At 44.4% G+C, this 18,945-nt stretch overlaps 4 non-coding genes across 4 annotated transcripts; 3 read left to right on the forward strand and 1 right to left on the reverse strand.

Annotated features, from left to right (window-relative positions):
• The first annotated feature begins 3,792 nt into the window (after positions 1-3,792).
• Positions 3,793-3,865, forward strand: trnak-uuu. Its single transcript has one exon. It is a non-coding gene; the product is annotated as a tRNA-Lys (tRNA).
• A 9,138-nt stretch (positions 3,866-13,003) lies between these two features.
• trnak-uuu lies at positions 13,004-13,076 on the reverse strand. Its single transcript has one exon. It is a non-coding gene; the product is annotated as a tRNA-Lys (tRNA).
• A 3,960-nt stretch (positions 13,077-17,036) lies between these two features.
• trnav-uac lies at positions 17,037-17,109 on the forward strand. Its single transcript has one exon. It is a non-coding gene; the product is annotated as a tRNA-Val (tRNA).
• Positions 17,110-18,158: 1,049 nt separating this feature from the next.
• On the forward strand, positions 18,159-18,232 carry trnak-uuu. Its single transcript has one exon. It is a non-coding gene; the product is annotated as a tRNA-Lys (tRNA).
• Positions 18,233-18,945: the final 713 nt, after the last annotated feature.

Genomic DNA, 18,945 nt, shown 5'->3' on the forward strand with positions numbered 1-18,945 from the left:
CTTCAGATTTAAAGAGGAAAAAGCTGCAGGAAGCAAATTTAAAGCAATAACAGCTGTCAAGAGGCAAGAAGGCCCAAAGAGACAACTGAAGGTCTATAACTCTTTGCTATGGGCATGTGAAGTAGTGGCAATGTTGACAGCTGAATCAGTGAGAGAGAGTGCGTGGAAGGTGGCTTAAATGCATGTGGTGAGCCAGGGAAGCGGAACATCAGAAGGAGAGTTTCAAACCCTGGAGGTAAACCCTTGCACAAGGCATCTGAGAGAAAGTGTCAGTTTGGGAGAACATTCTAATGTGAGGCCTTGGAGAGTGGAGATTGGAAACCCTCAAGTGAAGGACAGAGTTCAGTGAGACTAGTTGGCTCATGGTGTGGCAAGAACCTGGGGGAAGGTGAGGGGACATCCAAAGAATCTGGTTGAGGTGGCATCAATCACTTGGTTTCAGAGTGTGGTGTGTCTGATCACAGTGTGCCTATTAGTACATGGACTGGGTACTTACTGTGAACATTAGGCTGAGATAGCGTTTGTAACTTGCGTTATCCTTACAAACCTGCATCTATCTGTAAAGGTATAGTTGTAGGTGAAAGAGTATAGTGTATCTTTTCTTGTCAAATAAATGTTTTATTCTTTTGTTAAAAGTTCATCAGCAGACTCCTGTGACTCTTCAGTAACTACTCTCCACGTATCTAAAATAAAAATAAAAGTTAGTATCTATCAAGCTGGGTTCCAGTCCGGTACCAATCTTGTCCAAGGGTAACCTTAGCTGCGATCGTGTCAATCCACGCTTAATATCTGCATAGGTTTCATTCACAATTACTCTTCACGAACCCAAACCATTCCACTTCTGACCAGCTCTCGGCTTGAACCAATTAAACACCCTTTCTTCTTTTCTGTTTTGCTTTGGGGGCAGTGGGTGGGGAGTGGGTCGGAGGGGCAGGGGATCCTGATTTGATAAAATTGATCAAACGGCTGCTTTCAGGTAAATGCAAACAGATGCACAAGAAGCTTGCAGCTGAGGCAATCCTTGCTGCCTGAGGGAAGCTGCTTCCAATGCGTAGTGCTCAATACCTTCGTCTTGCACTCATAATAATATACTGGGTTTGGACCCCACTGATAGACAATGCTGTCACTGGTCAAATAATTGACAAGTGAAATTCAGCACGGATGCTTAGAGCTCTTAACGTGTTCTGAAAAATGATGTTCTAGGTTAAAATATCTTGCCCAAAAGGAAACATTGAACGTGAGTAGGTTATGTTCATGAGATGCAATTTTTAAATGAAAAGCCAATTGGTTGCTTTGCACCCAACCCTCCAAAAAAAATCCTCTTTCTAATGGAGGAAATGTAACTCACTAATCTCACTGCTTCTAACCGAGCAACTCCTTCTCTTGGATTCTGAGCTAAAGGTCATTTTAGGCTAAATACAAACATGTGCACAAACGAGCACTGAGAATCATTCCAAATGCATGCACCGGGAATTGGATGCACCAAATGATACTCAGCCATAAAATCCATTCATGTAGCCACCAGAGCTGCAAGCAACTTGTTCCATGCTGCAACAGAAACAAAAAAGCTGGAAAAACTCAGCAGGTCTGACAGCATCTGCGGAGAGGAACACAGTTAACGTTTCGAGTCTGTATGACTCTTCCTCAGAACGCATACTGTAGTGGTTATCACTTTAGCTTTGAAAGCAGAGAGTCCTGTAATCAAGCCCCAGGGAACCATTGTGAATCCCGCGGGTAAAACTGACAGCAGAGATCAAAGTGAGGCTCTCATGTGCCACATTCAGTGATCTTAATATCCTCCTAAAGAACAACACATTCAACGAAAATTACTCTGACTCACAACTTCCCTTGTATTTTCCGCTATTGCCAAACTATCAAATGGCTTTTCCAGCATCTGGCGCTGAATGAAACAAAATTGCCACCTTGTCTTTGGTCCCTGCTACAAACTGACCAGCGGCTAACTCCCTCCTTCTCCCTGGCTCTCTGAGCTTGAAACAGACTATTCATGCACTTGGAATCGCATTCACCTGCTGAATGAGTTATGAGAATATGAGGTGCAGAAGGGTGTGATTGCACTGGAGGGGGTGCAGAGGAGATCCACCAGGATATTTCCCGGGCTGGAGCTTTTCAGCTGTCAAGAGAGACTGCAGAGGCAAGGGTTGTTTTCCTTAGAGCAGGGAAGGCTGAGGGGGGACCTGATAGAGGTATACAAAATTATGAGGGGCATATATAGGTAGACAGGAAGAAACCTATCCCCTTTGTGGAAGTGTCAATAACCGGGGAGGGGGGCGGGGGCATAGATTTAAGATAAGGGGCAAGAGGTTTAGCGGGGATTTGAGGAAAAATCTGGCCCTTTGACCCATTGTGCCCGTGCCTGCCTTCAAGCACCTATCTATTTTAATCACATTTCCCAGCACTTGGTCCATAGCCCTGTGTGCTATGGCATTTCAAGTGCTCATCTAAATACTTCTTAAACGTTGTGAGGATTCCTGCCTCTACCATGCCCTCCAGCAGTGTGTTCCAGATTCCAACCACCTTCTGGGTGAGAAAATGATGCTCAAAACCCATCGGGCCCTTACCTTAAATCAATGCCAAGATAAGAGCTCACATGCCCACATGTTCATTCTTGGACTGCTGCATTTCTCCAATGAAGTCCAATGCAAACTGGAGGAACAGCACCTCATCTTCCAACGAGGCACTTTACAGCCTTCCGGGCTTAACATTGAGTTCAACAGCTTCAGATCATGAACTCTGTCCTCTATCCTCACCCCCTTTTTCTAATCCCCTCTTTTTCTGCATTCATTTTTACTTTTTATCCACTTATTTTCATTTTTATTCATGTATGTGTGGTTTTATCCCTTTTTATCTCCCCCCCCCTTCTATCTCATTTTCTATCCTTTTTCCCCCCACCACTACCGCCTCCCATCACCCCATCCCCTACAGGCCCACCTGTTATTTGTTCCATGTTGTTCTTTCACACAATGCCACCCTTGTTCTGCTATTATCACATTCTGCTTTCTGACCTTTATACCACGATCAGCACCTTTTTTTCCAGCACTAACCACTACCATTAACAGTCCCTTTGTCCTTTAGTTCATGACATCTTCGTCAATCTCTCCTTTGCCCCCAGATATCGTTGGCCTTCTATCCTGCTCCACCTGCGTCACCCAACTTAAACAGTATAAATCTCGTTACATTTTTACTTCTCTTCAGCTCTGAAGAAGAGTCATGCAGACTCGAAAGGTTAACTCTGTTTCTATCTCCACAGATGCTGCCAGACCTGCTGAGCTTTTCCAGCATTTTCTGTTTTTGTCTTAAATCTATGCCCTCTGGTTATTGACACTTCTGCCAAGGGGAAAAGTTTCTTCCTATCTTCCCTATATATGCCCCTCATAATTTTGCGTATCTCTATCAGGCCCCATCTCAACCTTCTCTGCTCTAAGGAAAACAACCCTAATCTATCCAGATTTTCATTGGGCACATGTTTGCACTTACCGAAAAGTTAGCTCAATATGATCATTTTTTTCATTCAATCAGTCAGCACTCCCCCAACCAAAATTTAGAAATAAAAATGAAGGAGAATTTAATGGATGGGAAGCGGACTTTGGCGGGAAATGGACAGGTTAGGATTTGTGAAGAGCAACTGTGATTGGATTTAGCGAAGGTATTGGGAATGGGTGCGTGAGAGGAACCTGTTGAACGGATGTATCACTACAGAAAGAAATGCAGAATTTGACCGATGCATTGTTCGCTGTCAGCCAGTAAAGGTCGCTGTGCAGAGTACTGCTCAGAGCCCGGATAGCTCAGTCGGTAGAGCATCAGACTTTTAATCTGAGGGTCCAGGGTTCAAGTCCCTGTTCGGGCGTTGCTTTTAAACCCAGGTTATCGTTTCTCATGGAAATCATGGTATCTCGGAAACATTTCGTGCTGATGTCTTTGATATAATTTAAAGATTTGCGGTATGCCGATTCTATTTTAAGTGGAAGGTTTTTTTTTGATGTTTTAAGGTACGTTGAATGGTATTTTTGAAATTATCAATTTTTATTTTCATCCAGCCCAACACACGCGGCTATTTCAAGCTGATCTTTCCTGCTGTCCAAATAAAACTCATTAACATGTTCCATTTTATTCCATGACGCTCAAATGTCAAGTATAATACATTTTATGATACTTTCTGAATTCGTTTTGAAACTTTGATGTTTTGAAACGGTAGCTTTTAATGAAATTAAAAACAGAAAATGCTGGAAAACTCAGCAGGCTTGACAGCATCTGAGATAAAAGCAAAAAAAAAACTGCGGATGCTGGAAATCCAAAACAAAACAGAATTACTTGCGTAAACTCAGCAGTTCTGGCAGCATCTGCGGATATGAGCACAGTTAACGTTTCGAGTCCGAATGACCCTTCATCTGTTTCCAGTTCGTATGAATCCTGAGTTTTTCCAGCATTTTCTGTTTTTTATTTCATATTTCCGGCACCCGCAGTACCTTGCCTTTATCTGAGCTTTTAATAACTTTGCTTTGAAGCGTAAGTTGCGTTTGTTTTATTGACAAATTTTGCATTGCCAGTGGCAACAGATAACTCCACCATTACCTGCAATTAAAAACAAAAAAACTGCGGATGCTGGAAATCCAAAACAAAAACAGAATTACCTGGAAAAACTCAGCAGGTCTGGCAGCATCAGCGGAGAAGAAAAGAGTTGACGTTTCGAGTCCTCATGACTCTTCAACAGAACTGGGTGAATCCAAGAAAGGAGTGAAATATAAGCTGGTTTAAGGTGTGTGGAGGGGGGATTTTGGGTAAGGGGAGAGAAGTGGAGGGGGGTGGTGTGGTTGTAGGGACAAACAAGCAGTGATAGAAGCAGATCATCAAAAGATGTCACAGACAACAGAGCAAAAGAACACATAGGTGTTAAAGTTGGTGATATTATCTAAACGAATGTGCTAATTAAGAATGGATGGTAGGGCACTCAAGGTATAGCTCTAGTGGGGTTGGGGGGAGCAAAAAGATTGAAAAATAATGGAAATAGGTGGGAAAAGAAAAACCTATATAATTTATTGGAAAAAACAAAAGGAAGGGGGAAGAAACAGAAAAGGGGTAGGGATGGAGGAGGGAGCTCAAGATCTAAAGTTGTTGAATTCAATATTCAGTCTGGAAGGCTGTAAAGTGCCTAATCAGAAGATGAGGTGTTGTTCCTCCAGTTTGCGTTGGGCTTCACTGGAACAATGCAGCAAGCCAAGGACAGACATGTGGGCAAGAGAGCAGGGTGGAGTGTTAAAATGGCAAGCGACAGGGAGGTTTGGGTCATTCTTGCGGACAGACCGCAGGTGTTCTGCAAAGCGGTCGCCCAGTTTACGTTTGGTCTCTCCAATGTAGAGGAGATTGCATTGGGAGCAACAAATGCAGTAGACTAAGTTGGGGGAAATGCAAGTGAAATGCTGCTTCACTTGAAAGGAGTGTTTGGGCCCCTGGACGGTGAGGAGAGAGGAAGTGAAGGGGCAGGTATTATATCTTTTGCGTGGGCATGGGGAGGTGCCATAGGAGGGGGTTGAGGAGTAGGGGGTGATGGAGGAGTGGACCAGGGTGTCCCGGAGGGAACGATCCCTACGGAATGCCAACAGGGAGGCTGAAGGGAAGATGTGTTTGGTGGTGGCATCATGCTGGAGTTGGCAGAAATGGCGGAGGATGATCCTTTGAATGCAGAGGCTGGTGAGGTGATAAGTGAGTCCAAGGGGGTCCCTATCATGTTTTTGGGAGGGAGGAGAAGGCGTGAGGGCAGATGCATGGGAGATGGGCCGGACACGGTTGAGGTGCCTGTCAATGACCGTGGGTGGAAAACCTCGGTTAAGGAAGAAGGAGGACATGTCAGAGGAACTGTTTTTGAAGGTAGCATCATCGGAACAGATGCGACGGAGGCAAAGGAACTGAGAGAATGGGATGGAGTCCTTACAGGAAGCGGGGTGTGAGGAGCTGTAGTCGAGGTAGCTGTGGGAGTCGGTAGGTTTGTAATGGATATTGGTGGACAGTCTATCACCAGAGATTGAGACAGAGAGGTCAAGGAAGGGAAGGGAAGTGTCAGAGATGGACCACGTGAAAATGATGGAGGGGTGGAGATTGGAATCAAAATTAATAAATTTTTCCAAGTACCGACGAGAGCATGAAGCAGCACCGAAGTAATCATTGATGTACCGGAGAAAGAGTTGTGGAAGGGGGCCAGAGTAGGACTGGAACAAGGAATGTTCCGCATACCCCATAAAGAGACAGGCATAGCTGGGGCCCATGAGGGTACCCATAGCCACATCTTTTATTTGGAGGAAGTGAGAGGAGTTAAAGGAGAAATTGTTCAGTGTGAGAACAAGTTCAGCCAGACGGAGGAGAGTAGTGGTGGATGGGGATTGTTCAGGCCTCTGTTCGAAGAAGAAGCTAAGGGCCCTCAGACCATCCTGGTGGGGGATGGAGGTGTAGAGGTATTGGACGTCCATGGTGAAGAGGAAGCGGTTGGGGCCAGGGAACTGGAAATTGTTGATGTGAGGTAAGGTGTCAGAGGAATCACGGATGTAGGTGGGAAGGGACTGGACAAGGGGAGAGAGAAGGGAGTCAAGATAACGAGAAACGAGTTCTGTGGGTCAGGAGCAAGCTGACACGGTCAGTATACCAGGATAGTTCTGTTTGTGGATTTTCGGTAGGATGTATAAGCGGGCCGTCCGAGGTTGGGCTACTATCAGGTTGGAAGCTGTGGGAGGAAGATCCCCAGAGGAGATGAGGTCAGTGACAATCCTGGAAACAATGGCTTGATGTTCAGTGGTGGGGTCATGGTCCAGGGAGAGGTAGGAGGAAGTGTCTGTGAGTTGACACTCAGCCTCCGCGAGGTAGAGGTCAGTGAGCCAGACAACAACAGCACCACCCTTGTCAGTGGGTTTAATGACAATGTCAGGGTTGGACCTGAGAGAATGGAGGGCAGTAAGTTCAGAGAGAGAGAGATTAGAATGGGTGAGAGGAGCAGAGAAATTGAGATGACTAATGTCACGCCAACAGTTCTCAATGAAAAGATCAAGAGAAGAATCCAGATGGAGGGGTCCAGGTGGAGGGAGAATATTGGAGGTGGGCGAAAGGATCCATTGAACGGGGAGAGGACTCCTGCCCAAAGAAGTGAGCCCAGAGACAAAGACGGCGGAAGAAGAGTTCAGCATCATGTCGAGCCCGAAATTCATTGAGGTGAGGGCCTAAGGGTATGAAACTAAGTCCTTTTCTGAACACTGAAAGTTCAGCATCGGAGAAGGGAAGGTCAGGGGGTATAGTGAACACACGGCTGGGGCTGGGATTGGAAGATGGGGTAGGGACGGAGGGACAGGCAGGGGTGGAGGGTCCTAGATGGGTGTTGGTGTCTATGAGTTGTTGGAGCTTGTGTTCCTTAGCACTTGAGAGAAGGAGAAAAAGTTTCTTGTTGAGGCGTCGGATGAGACGAAGAATAAAATGAAACTGGGGGCATGCGCAGCTTTGAAAAAGGGTACAGCGATGCTGCTGGAGGGAGGGGGCAAGTGTGTTCATATGGCGGCACATGGCACTGAGTGTGGATCTCAGAATGTGACGGGAACAGCAATCCGAGGAATGCCCGGCCAAGCCACACACACCATCTTCACTTGGAAGTGCGTTGCTATTCCTGCACAGTTGTTGGGTCAGCAGCCCAGAGCTCACTTCGGAACAGCACCATAGGCATACCTATGCCACAAGGACTGCAATGGTTCAAGAAGACGGTTCACCAGCAGCTTCTCAGTGGCATTCAGGGAAGGGCAGCCGACACCCGCATCCTTTGAAACAACTAAAAGAAAAAGCTCATTTTGGTCGACAAGGTCAGTTAGTTTTTTTGATGAAAGATTTGCAAAATGTCCCATGGCGCCATCCTGTTGAGGAGCAGGGGAGTAATATCTGATGTCCTGAGTTTGTTCCTCAATTAACATAACAGAAGCGGATTGTCAAGCCAGGATCACATTGCTCTTTGTGGGAGCTTGCTGTGTGCAAATCGGCCGCTGTGCCTCCAGCATTACTACAGTAGGCACACTTCAAAATCATTAAATTACCGGTATAGAGCTTTGGGATATGCTCATGTCGTGAAAGGTGCTAAACCAATTCAAACCTTTACTTCTTCTTCACCGCAGATGGTGAAAAGCTTGTAAAAGGAGGTAGGAGTTGGTGAGCATTTCAAAGAACGGACGAGATGTGGAGATGTTGTGGGAGGGTTTTCAAGAGCTTTGATCCCAGGCAGGTGATGGCACGGCCATCAGAGTTAGTGTGATTAACATCAAAGATACCCAAGACCTCAGAACAAGATGGGGATTGTTTTCGTATTCACGGGACATGGGCACCACTGACTAGGCCAGCATTTATTGCCCAACCCTAATTGCCCTTGAGAAGGTGGTGGTGACCTGCCTTCTTGAACCATTGCAGTCCATGTAGTGCTGTTAGGGAGGGAGTTCCAGGATATTGACCAGGCTACGGTGAAGGATACATTTCCAAGTGTGGATGGTGAGGGGTATAGAGGGGAACTTCCATGTGGTGGTGTTCCCATGTGTCTGCTGCCCTTGTCCTTCTAGATGGTTGTGGTCGTGCATTTGGAATGTGCTGCATAAGGAGCCTCTGAATTTCTGAAGTGCATCTTGTAGATGATACATACTGCTGCTACTGTGCATCGGTGTTGGAGGTAATGAATGTTTGTGGATGTGATGCCCATCAAGCGGGCTGCTTTGTCCTAGATGGTGTCCAGCTTCTTCAGTGTTGTGGGAGCTGTACTCATACAGGCAAGTGGGGAGTATTCCATCACATTCCTGGCTTGCAATGATTTATTTTTAGGTGGTTGGCAGGCTTTGGGGATTCAGCAGATGAGTTCCTTGCTGCAGGATTGGTAGCCTCTGACTTGCTCTTGTCGCCACACCATTTATATGGCTAGTCCAGTTCAGTTTCTGCTCAATGGTAACCCCGAGGATGTTGATAGTAGGGGTTTCAGCGATGGTAATGCCATTGAAGTTCACGAGGCAATGGTTAGATTTTCTCTTGCTAGAAATCGTCATTGCTAGGCACTTGTGTGGCATGAATGTGGCTTGCCACTAGTGAGCCTAAGCCGAGACAGTCCAGGATACTTGGACAAGGACTGTTTCAATATCTGCAGAGTCACAAATGGTGCAGAATAATCATCAGCAAACATCTTCACTTCTGACCTTATGATGAAAAGAAGGTCATTGATGAAGCAGCTGAAGATGGCTGAGCCTAGGACACCATCCTGAGGAACTCCTGCAATGATGTCCTGGAACTGAGATGATTGACTTCCAACAATCACAACCATGTTCTTTCGTGCTAGGTACGACCCCAACCAGTGGAGAGTTTTCTCTCTGATTCCTAATTACTACAGTTTTGATAGAGTTCTTTGATGCCACACTCTGTCAAATGTGGCCTTGATGTCAAGGTTAGTCATTCTCACCTCACCACTGGAATTCAGCTCTTTTATTCATGTTTGAAATTACTGACTTAGGGAGTTATGATGGATATAAGACCTTGTTTAAAAATAAATCATTGCAAAACCCAGGAATTTCTCCAATGAGAGCCAATGTAGGTTATAGGTAACATGGACAGTGATTTTATGGGATATGGGCAGCAGAGATTTGGATGATCTCTAATTTTGGAGGGTAGAGTATGGACGGTCGGCTAGGAGTGCACTGTGATAGTCAGGTCTAGAGGTAGTAAAATCATTGCTCAAGGCCGCAGGATCAGATGAGTTGCAGCGGATGGGGTGTTGGGCATTGCAGTGGAGGTGGAAATGGGAGGTCTTTGTGGTGGAGCAGATTCACAGTGAAAAGCTCATTTTGGGATGAAGTGCAAAATCAAGTGTGTGAACAGCCTGGTTCAAGCTCACACAGTTTTCACAGCGAGAAGGGTGGTGTCAGAAGCTGGACTTGTAGCAGAGACCAAAGGCAAGGAGCGAATTTCCTCTCATTCAGTACTGGATATTGGATAAGCAGTTTGACAAAGTGGCAATAGTTGTGGGGCCAGGAGAGTTAGCGAGGAAGAGCTGGGCATCATCGCTGTACGTGTGAAAAAATTATGATGTTGTTCAGGGCCAGCATCTCAATGACAAATAGGAATGGGTCAGGGACATGTCCCTGAGTGAACCCAGAGGCAATGGGGCGGGAATGGGAAGAGAAACCATCGATTTTGATACTTTGGATATGCTTAGATTGGTAAGTACGGAGCCATGCTGGCCAAACAATATTTTATTCTTCATTTTTTGATGTCCTTCCATCTTCTTCTTTAGAAAGCATTCCATTATTTCTCGTAACACTGATGTTCAACTGGCTGGTCCAGAATTCCCTGGACATGTTCTATCAAGCTTCTTAAAAATAAGAATTACATTTGCATCCGCCAGTTGTCTGGCACTACACCTCTGTCTAATGGATTGTAAAATATGAGTGGCAGGCCTGTGCTATCTCTTCCCGGGATTATTTTAAAATGTCTGAATGGAATACATCTGGATTGGGGGCTTAATCCTCTTTGTGTTTGTTTAAACTGGTCAATGCCAGTCCATTTCATTTTTAATCGCTTATCTCATTGATGGTCTCAACATTCAATATCATGTCAGCCTGTTTTACCTCACTGATAAATGCAAATCAAAAATAATTATTTAACATTTCTCCCATGTCGCTCTGGCTACTTCGGGTATTATCATTCCCATTCTGAAGCGATCTTATTCCAATCACCGCCCTCCATTTTATGGCTGCACATCCAAAACCTTTTAATATTTCCTTTTGTGTTGCTAGATAATGCGAATGTATTTGTGTAAATGCACCTCAGCCGTGTGAATGTCAGCTTTTTAACCTGAGGTGGCAAGGTAAAATTCCTTCTCTGCTGCCCTTGTCTTTCTCGTGGTGCTGAGAGAGAATAGATTAATTTAAGGGGACAAGCATATGAAGCAGAAAGGGAGATGGTTAGGGTAGTAGTTTCAGGTGAGAAAAGATGGGAGGAGACACGAGTGAAGCATAGGTGCTGGCAAAGGCTGGTTGGACAGAATGGTACAACATCCAGGCCAAAGCAGCCCGCTTGATTCGCATCCCAGTTGCAAACATTCACTCTCTCCACCACGGGTGAACAGTGTGTACCATCTACAAAACGCAATGCAAAAACTCACCAAGCCTCCTTAGACAGCACCTTCCAAACCCACGAGAACAAACCCATTCACATTATCGAGGAACACAAAAGGAAATAAAAAAGAGAGGAGTGATTGGAATAAGACCATGAAAATACAGATAGGATAATAGCCCCGGTAAAAGGACAGTGATATGACAGGAATATTAAATGTTTATTGTCCTTTGGTATTTACCAGTGGCTCGCCACCCCACCTGCTTCAACTGATTTGTTGCTGGAAGCCTCAGCAATGATGTTGCTACCTCTAGACTTGACTATCCCAATGCACTGCTCTAAAACCGTCCATATTCTGCCCTCCATAAATTTGAGGTCACCCAAAAGTCCGCTGCCAATTTCCCATAAAAACTCGATGACCTATGTTGGTTCCCCCTTAAAGCAACGCAGATTTTAAAATTCCTTTTAGAAACCAGTTCTTTAAATAAATCATACCTCCCGAAGGCAGTAATTTTCCATAATGTCACCAAGACCCGAATACTTCAAGAGATCTGCACTCATCGAATTCTGAACGCTTGAGCAGCCCAGATTTTAATCGCTCCAACACTGATGGCTATCACTGGCCTGGGGCCAAAATCCCGGAATGACCTCTCAAAACCTCTCCACATCACTTCCGGTTTTTCAAATGTTAATTTCAACCTATGTCTTTGGGCAAGCTTTTCACCAATGTTGTGTTAAATACGAAGGAAAGACTTGCATTTGTATAGCACCTTTCACAACACTAGGGCATCCCAAAGCTCTTTGCAGTCAATTAAGTTAATTTGAAGTGCACAGAGTGCTTACTGTGGTAATATAGGACTCTCTGCAACCAATTAGTAGACAGCAAGCGCCCAAAAAACAACAATATGATTATGGCCTGGTCGTCTGTTTTTGCTGCGTTACTCAAAGAGTGGACATAGGACCTCAGGTATTACTCCGCTGCTCCTCCTCACAATGGCGCTGTGGGAAATTTTGCACATTTTTCACATAAAAAACAAGTCCACATCTTTAAGCAATGTCAGTGGGTGGAAAGTAAAGTTGTCATTGAAAATAGTGACGCAGACGTCGCTAACTGGGCCAGCATCAGTTGCACATCCCCAATACCCTTGAGAAGGTAGTGCTGAGCCATCTCCTTGAACCGCTGCAGCCCACGTGGTTTCGGTACATCTGCAGGGCTGTTCGGAAGGGCGTTCCAAGGACATGCACTGAACAGGGACTTGAATCCAATAACGGCGAAGAAACGGCGATTGAGTTACAAACCAGGGAGGTCTCTGGTTTGGAGGGAAAATTACAGGTGCTGATGCCCCAATGCATTCACTGTCCTTGCCTTTGGTCGAGTTTGCGAGTTTGGAAGTTGCCACGGAACTTCGGAGTTGTTGCAATGCATCTTGTAGATGGTGCACCACAACTGCCACTGAATGAAAAATTTGTCAACGAAAACTACACTTAAACGAAAACTACAATTTAAAGCAAAGCCATTATGAACAACCGCTTCAAAACATCAAGCTGCCTGCAAAGCTTCAAAATAAATTCAGAAAATGTGATTAAACGAATCATATTTGAAAATTTGAAAAAGTTTCATGGATGGAATTAGAAGAGGTTAATGAGCTTTATTTGGGGAGCAGGAATGATCAGCTTCGCAGAGCCGTGACACCTGCAGCTGGATGAAGATAAGGAGAGATAATTTCGAAAAAAACGCAATTAAAAATAGCTTAAAATATCGCAGCAGAAACACTTTTCCTTTCACATAGAAGCAGCATTTCGCAAATCTTAAAGAGACGAAAGTGAATTAGCCGGGATACAATGTTTGACTTGAGAATAGAAAATTGAGATTTAATTGCTTCGCCCGAACAGGGACTTGAACCCTGGACCCTCAGATTAAAAGTCTGATGCTCTACCGACTGAGCTATCCGGGCTTTGACGCAGCCCCTACGGTACAGCGACCTTTAGTGGCTGACAGTGAACATTGCATCGTTCAAATTGTGAATTTCCTTCTGAAGTTTCCCAAATCTATCCAGCGGATTTCTGCCACACATCCTTTGTCGTTACCCTACGCCCACTCCCTCTCCCCCCACACAGACTTGCTTTATAATTACTCTCCACACATTCTCAGCTTTGCACTTCCCGCCAGCCCCCGACCCGCACTGTCTCATTTTGCCTGTTTTTTTGGAGGGTTTTTGGGGCTCCCTGATTGAAAGCAAAAATGGATAGTATTGCGCGAACCGCCAGTTTGAAGGTAAATGCAAACACTTCCGCAAACAAGCAAGGAGGTGGCCGCTTAGGAAATCCTTCCAAATGCTAACACTGAAGAAAGGGTGCAGCAGTCGGATCACATTGATAAACTCCATCATGGCTGCAACGCCCGGATCCATAGTGTAGTGGTTATCACGTCTGCTTTATACGCAGAAGGTCTTGGGTTCGATCCTCAGTAGAACTAATGCTACGTTTTGGCCACATAAATGGCGAGTGAATTCGAAATTCAATAAGAATGATTGTGAAGAGCAGCTGGTCCTCACTGACTCCTCTATTATGTGTTCCTCACAGCCAACATGCTAAATGAAAATCTCTTTCCCAAAATACAACATTTAATAAGGGTGCAGTATACTCACCCTAACGCGGTCCCATTCTGCTTCGGGCGCCGAATATATTTGATATTCTTCCATCTTCTTCTTTAGTAAGCATTCCACTATTTCTCGTACCACTGATGTTCAACTGGCTGGTCTATAGTTCTCTGGACATGTTCTATCGAGCTTCTTAAATATAGGAATTACACTTGCATCCGCCAGTTGTCTGATGTCTAATGATGTCTTTGTCTAATGAATTGTAAAATATGAGTGGGAGGCTTGTGCTATCTCTTCCCGAGATTATTTTAAAACGTCTGAATGTAATACATCTGGGTCGGGGGCTTAATCCCCTTTGAGTTTGTTTAAACTGGTCCTTTTCCTTTTTAATCGCTGATCTCATTGCTTGTCTCAACATTCAATATCCTGTCGGCCTGTTTTACCTCACTGATAAATGCAAATCAAAAATAATTATTTAATATTCCTGCCATGTCTCTCTGGCTACTTCGGGTATTATCATTCCCATTCTGAAGTGGTCTTATTCCAATCACCACCCTCCATTTTATGACTGCGCATCTAAAACCTTTTAATATTACCTTTTGTGTTCCTAGATAATGAGAATATGTTTGTGTAAACACACCTGTGCTGTGCGAATATCAACGTTTTAACCTGGGGCTGCAAGGTAAAATTCCTTATTTGCTGCCCATGTCTTTCTAGTGGGGCTGACAGAGAAGACATTAATTTAAGGGGACAAGCATATGAAGCAGAAAGGGAGACGGTTTGGGTAATAGTTTCAGTGGGTGAGAAAAGTTGGGAGGAGAATCGAATTGAACATAAACGCTGGCAAAGGCTGGTTGGACAGAATGGTACACCATCCAGGGCAAAGCAACCCACATGATTGGCATCTCAGTGGCAAATATTCACTCCCTCCACCATGGGCACACAGTGTGTACCATCTACAAAACGCACTGCAGAAAGTCACCAAGGCTCCTTAGACAGCACCTTCCAAACTATGAGAACAAACCCATTCATATTATTGAGGAACACGAAAGGAAATAAAATGGAGAGGGGTGATTGGAATAAGACCATGTAAGGATACAAAGGATAATAGCCCAGGTAAAAGGACAGTGATATGACAGGAATATTATATGTTTATTGTCCTTTGTTATTTAACAATGGCCTGACACCCCACCTGCTTCAACTGAACTGCTGCTGGAAGCCTCAGCAATGATTTTGCTACCTCTAGATTTGACTATCCCAATAGACTGCTCACCGACCATCCATATTCTGCCCTGCATAAATTTGAGGTCACTCAAAACTCCGCTGCCCATGTCCCATAAAAACTCGACGACCAATGTTGGTTCCCCCTGAAAACCATGCACAGCTTTTAAAATTCCATTCAAAAACCAGTTCTTTAAATAAATCACACCTCCCGAAGGTAGTAATTTCCCACAATGTCACCAAGACCCAAATACTCCAAGAGATCTGCACTCATCGAATTCTGAACGCTTGAGTAGCCCAGATTTAAATCACTCCAACACTGATGGCCATCACTGGCCTGGGACCAAATGGCATCCCAAAACCTCTCCACATCTCTTCCAGTTTTTCAAATGTTAATTTCAACCTATGTCTTTGGGCAAGCTTTTCACCAATGCTGTGTTAAAGATGAAGGAAAGACTTGCATTTTTATAACACCTTTCACAACATGAGATCATCCCAAACTCTTTGCAGTCAATTAAATTAATTTGAAGTGCACAGAGTGCTTACTGTGGTAATATAGGACTCTCTGCAACCAATTAATAGACAGCAAGATCCCAAAAAACAACAATGTGATCATGACCTGGTCGTCTGTTTTTGCTGTGTTACTCAAAGGGTGTACATAGAACCCCAGGTATTACTCCCCTGCTCCTCCTCAAAATGGCGCTGTGGGAACTTTTGCACATCGTTCACACACACAAAAAAACAGGTCCACATGTTTAAGCAATGTCGGTGGGTGGAAAGTAAAGTTGCCTTTCAAAATAGTGACACGGGGATCACTGGCTGGGCCAGGAACTGTTGTTCAGCCCCAATACCCTTGATAGGTAGTGCTGAGCCACCTCCTTGAACAGCTGCAGCCCACGTGGTTTAGTTACATCCACACGGCTGTTCCGAATGGAGTTCCATGGATTTACACTGAACAGGGACTTGAATTCAATAACAGTGAAGGAACGGCAATTGAGTTCCAAAGCAGGGAAGTCTGGCTTGGAGGAGATGATGCTCCAATGCATTCACTGTCCTTGTCTTTGGTGGAGTTTGCGAGTTTGGAAGGTGCCATGGAACTTCGGAGTTGCTGCAATGCATCTTGTAGATGGTGCACCACAACTGCCACTAAATGAAATAGTTGTCAACGAAAATACACTTAATTTACACTTTAAAGCAAGGCCATTATGAACAACCGCTTCAAAACATCAAGCTGCCTGCAAGGCTTCAAAATAAATTCAGAAAATGTTATTAAACAAATCATATTTGAAAATTAAGTTTCATGGATGGAATTAAAAGAATTTAATGAGCTTTATTTTGGGCAGCAAGAATGATCAGCTTCGCAGAGCCGTGTCTCTTGTGGCTGGATGAAGATAAGCAGAGATAATTAAAAAAACGCAATTAAAAATAGCTTAAAATATCGCAGCAGACAACCCATTCCCTTTCGCATAGAAGCAGCATATCGCAAATCTTAAAAATATCTAAAGAGATGAAAATGAATTAGCCGGGACAGAATGCTTAGCATCAGAATAGATAATGCAGGTCTAAAAGCAGCACCTGATTCAGGACTTGAACCCTGGACCCTCAGATTAAAATTCTGAGGCTCTATCAACTGAACTATCCGGACTCAAAAAGTACAGTGGAGCTGGCTGACAGGGAACATTGCATCGTCCAAATTGTGAATTTCCTTCTGAAGTTTCCCAAATCTGTTCAGCGGATTTCTGCCACACATACTTTGTCGCTACCCTCCGCCCATCCCCTCTCCCCCCACACAGACTTGCTTCATAATTACTCTCCACACATTCTCAGCTTTGCACTTCCCGCCAGCCCCCGACCCGCACTGTCTCATTTTGCCTGTTTTTTTGGAGGGTTTTTGGGGCTCCCTGATTGAAAGCAAAAATGGATAGTATTGCGCGAACCGCCAGTTTGAAGGTAAATGCAAACACTTCCGCAAACAAGCAAGGAGGTGGCCGCTAAAGAAATCCTTCCAAATAGTAACACTGAAGAAAGGGTACGTACAGCAGACGGAACACATTGATCAACTCCATTCTCAGGGCCAAAGTTGCAGCAGCGCCGGGTTCCATAGTGTAGTGGTTATCACGTCTGTTTTACACGCAGACGGTCCTGGGTTCGATCCCCAGTGGAACCAATGCTGCGTTTTGGCCACATAAATGGCAACTGAAATTCAACAATAATGATTGTGAAGAGTAGCTGGTCCTCACAGCCAGCCTGCTAAATGAGAACCTCTTTCCCAAAATACAACATTTAATAAGGGTGCAGTATTTTCACCCTAACGTTGTCCCATTCTGCTTCTGGTACCTGTCCGCATTACCCTTAAATTCATCTGCTCTCTCTCTCATGCTTCTTCTGACCCCAAAGCCACCTCTCCTCCCGCTAGATTCCCTCGGATCATAGCCCTGCTTTATCTCACTTGTAAATACCAAAGCAAACTGTTTATTCAATTTCCCCGCCTTCTGTCTCTGGTTATTTGGGAGTATTATCCTTTCTATCCCATCCTGCTCCCGTTCCCATTTGGTGCCTGCATTTAAATCGCCGCCTGTAAAATATTTTATTGTAATCTTTTGTGTTCCTAGATTATTTCATCTCAAGATGGAAGCAAAATTCTGCTGATGCTGGAAAGCTGATACAAAATCAGTACATTCTGGAAAAACTCAGCAGGCCTAACAGCTTCTAGGGAGAGAGAAATAAAGAGGTTCTCATTTAGCAGGCTGGCTGTGAGGATAAATTCTTCAGAATTTCAGTGTTATTTAACGTCAAATTCCATTTTGCTTTGCAGGTTAACGGCAGCTCGTGCCGTGAAAAAAGGTGGGAGGCGGCACAGGCTTGCACATACGTTTAGGGGGGCTTTCTATCCGGCCGGCTCCGTGCATATTGTGCACATGTTTGCATTAACCTAAATATAGCTGTTAGATTAATATTATCGTTTGTTTTCTTTCAATCAGGCAGACCCCAAATTTACGAAAAAAAATGGAAGAGCGTTTAATGGTCTTTGGGGTGAAGTGGACGGGTTAGTATTTGTGAAGAGCAATTGCGATTGAATTTAGCGATGGTATTGAAAAATGGGTGTGTAAGAAAAATCCGCTGAACACGCTGGATGACTGCAGAAAAAGTAAAGAATCTGAAGGTTTATGTGTTCGCTGGTAGCCACTTTAGGTCGGTGTGCAGCACAGCTATCAGGGCCCGGGTAGTTCAGTCAGTAGAACTTCATACTTTTAATCTGAGGGCCCAGGGTTCAAGTCCCTGTTCGGTCGCTGGTTTTAACTCTGAATTATTGATTCTTATATACATCCGGAAATTATGGCCATTTCATGCGTACCTTTCAAGTTGAAGGCATCCTTTGCTTTGAATTGTAAATAAATTGTTATTTTTATTGACGATTTTTGCACTGTCAGTGGCAAGAGATAACTGCACCAACACCTGCAATTTCCCCTCCAAACTACACACACCAACTTGCTAGTACATCACCTTTATTTCTATGGTGTTGAGTCCACATTCTGGAACCTCCTCCCTAACAGCACTGTGGGTGCACCAACACCACAGGTGCTGCAGCGGCCCAGGAAGACAACTCGCCACCACCTACTCAAGGGCAATTAAGGATGGGCAATAAAAGCAGGGCCAGGTAGCTGATGCCAACATCCTTTGAAACCATTATTAAAAAAATGCTTATTTTCATCAACAAGCTGATTTTCCACCCAACGACACCACTTACAGACATAAATTGGGTGTTGCCTTTTTTAATGAACAGTCTGCAAAGGATTTCAAGGCACCATGTCAAAGAAGAGAAGGGGAGGAATGCCTGGCGCCCTGGGTTTATCGATTAATCAACAAAAGAATGCTAGGTTACCAGATCAAGAAAACATTGCTGTTTGTGTGAGCTTCTGGTTTGTATATTGGCTGTTGTGATTTCTACGTTAGTACAGAAGGAAGACTTCAACATAATTTAATTACCTGTATCGAGCTTTGG

This window comes from Carcharodon carcharias, chromosome 24, assembly GCF_017639515.1.
Source record: "Carcharodon carcharias isolate sCarCar2 chromosome 24, sCarCar2.pri, whole genome shotgun sequence".
NCBI classification, from domain to species: domain Eukaryota; kingdom Metazoa; phylum Chordata; class Chondrichthyes; order Lamniformes; family Lamnidae; genus Carcharodon; species Carcharodon carcharias.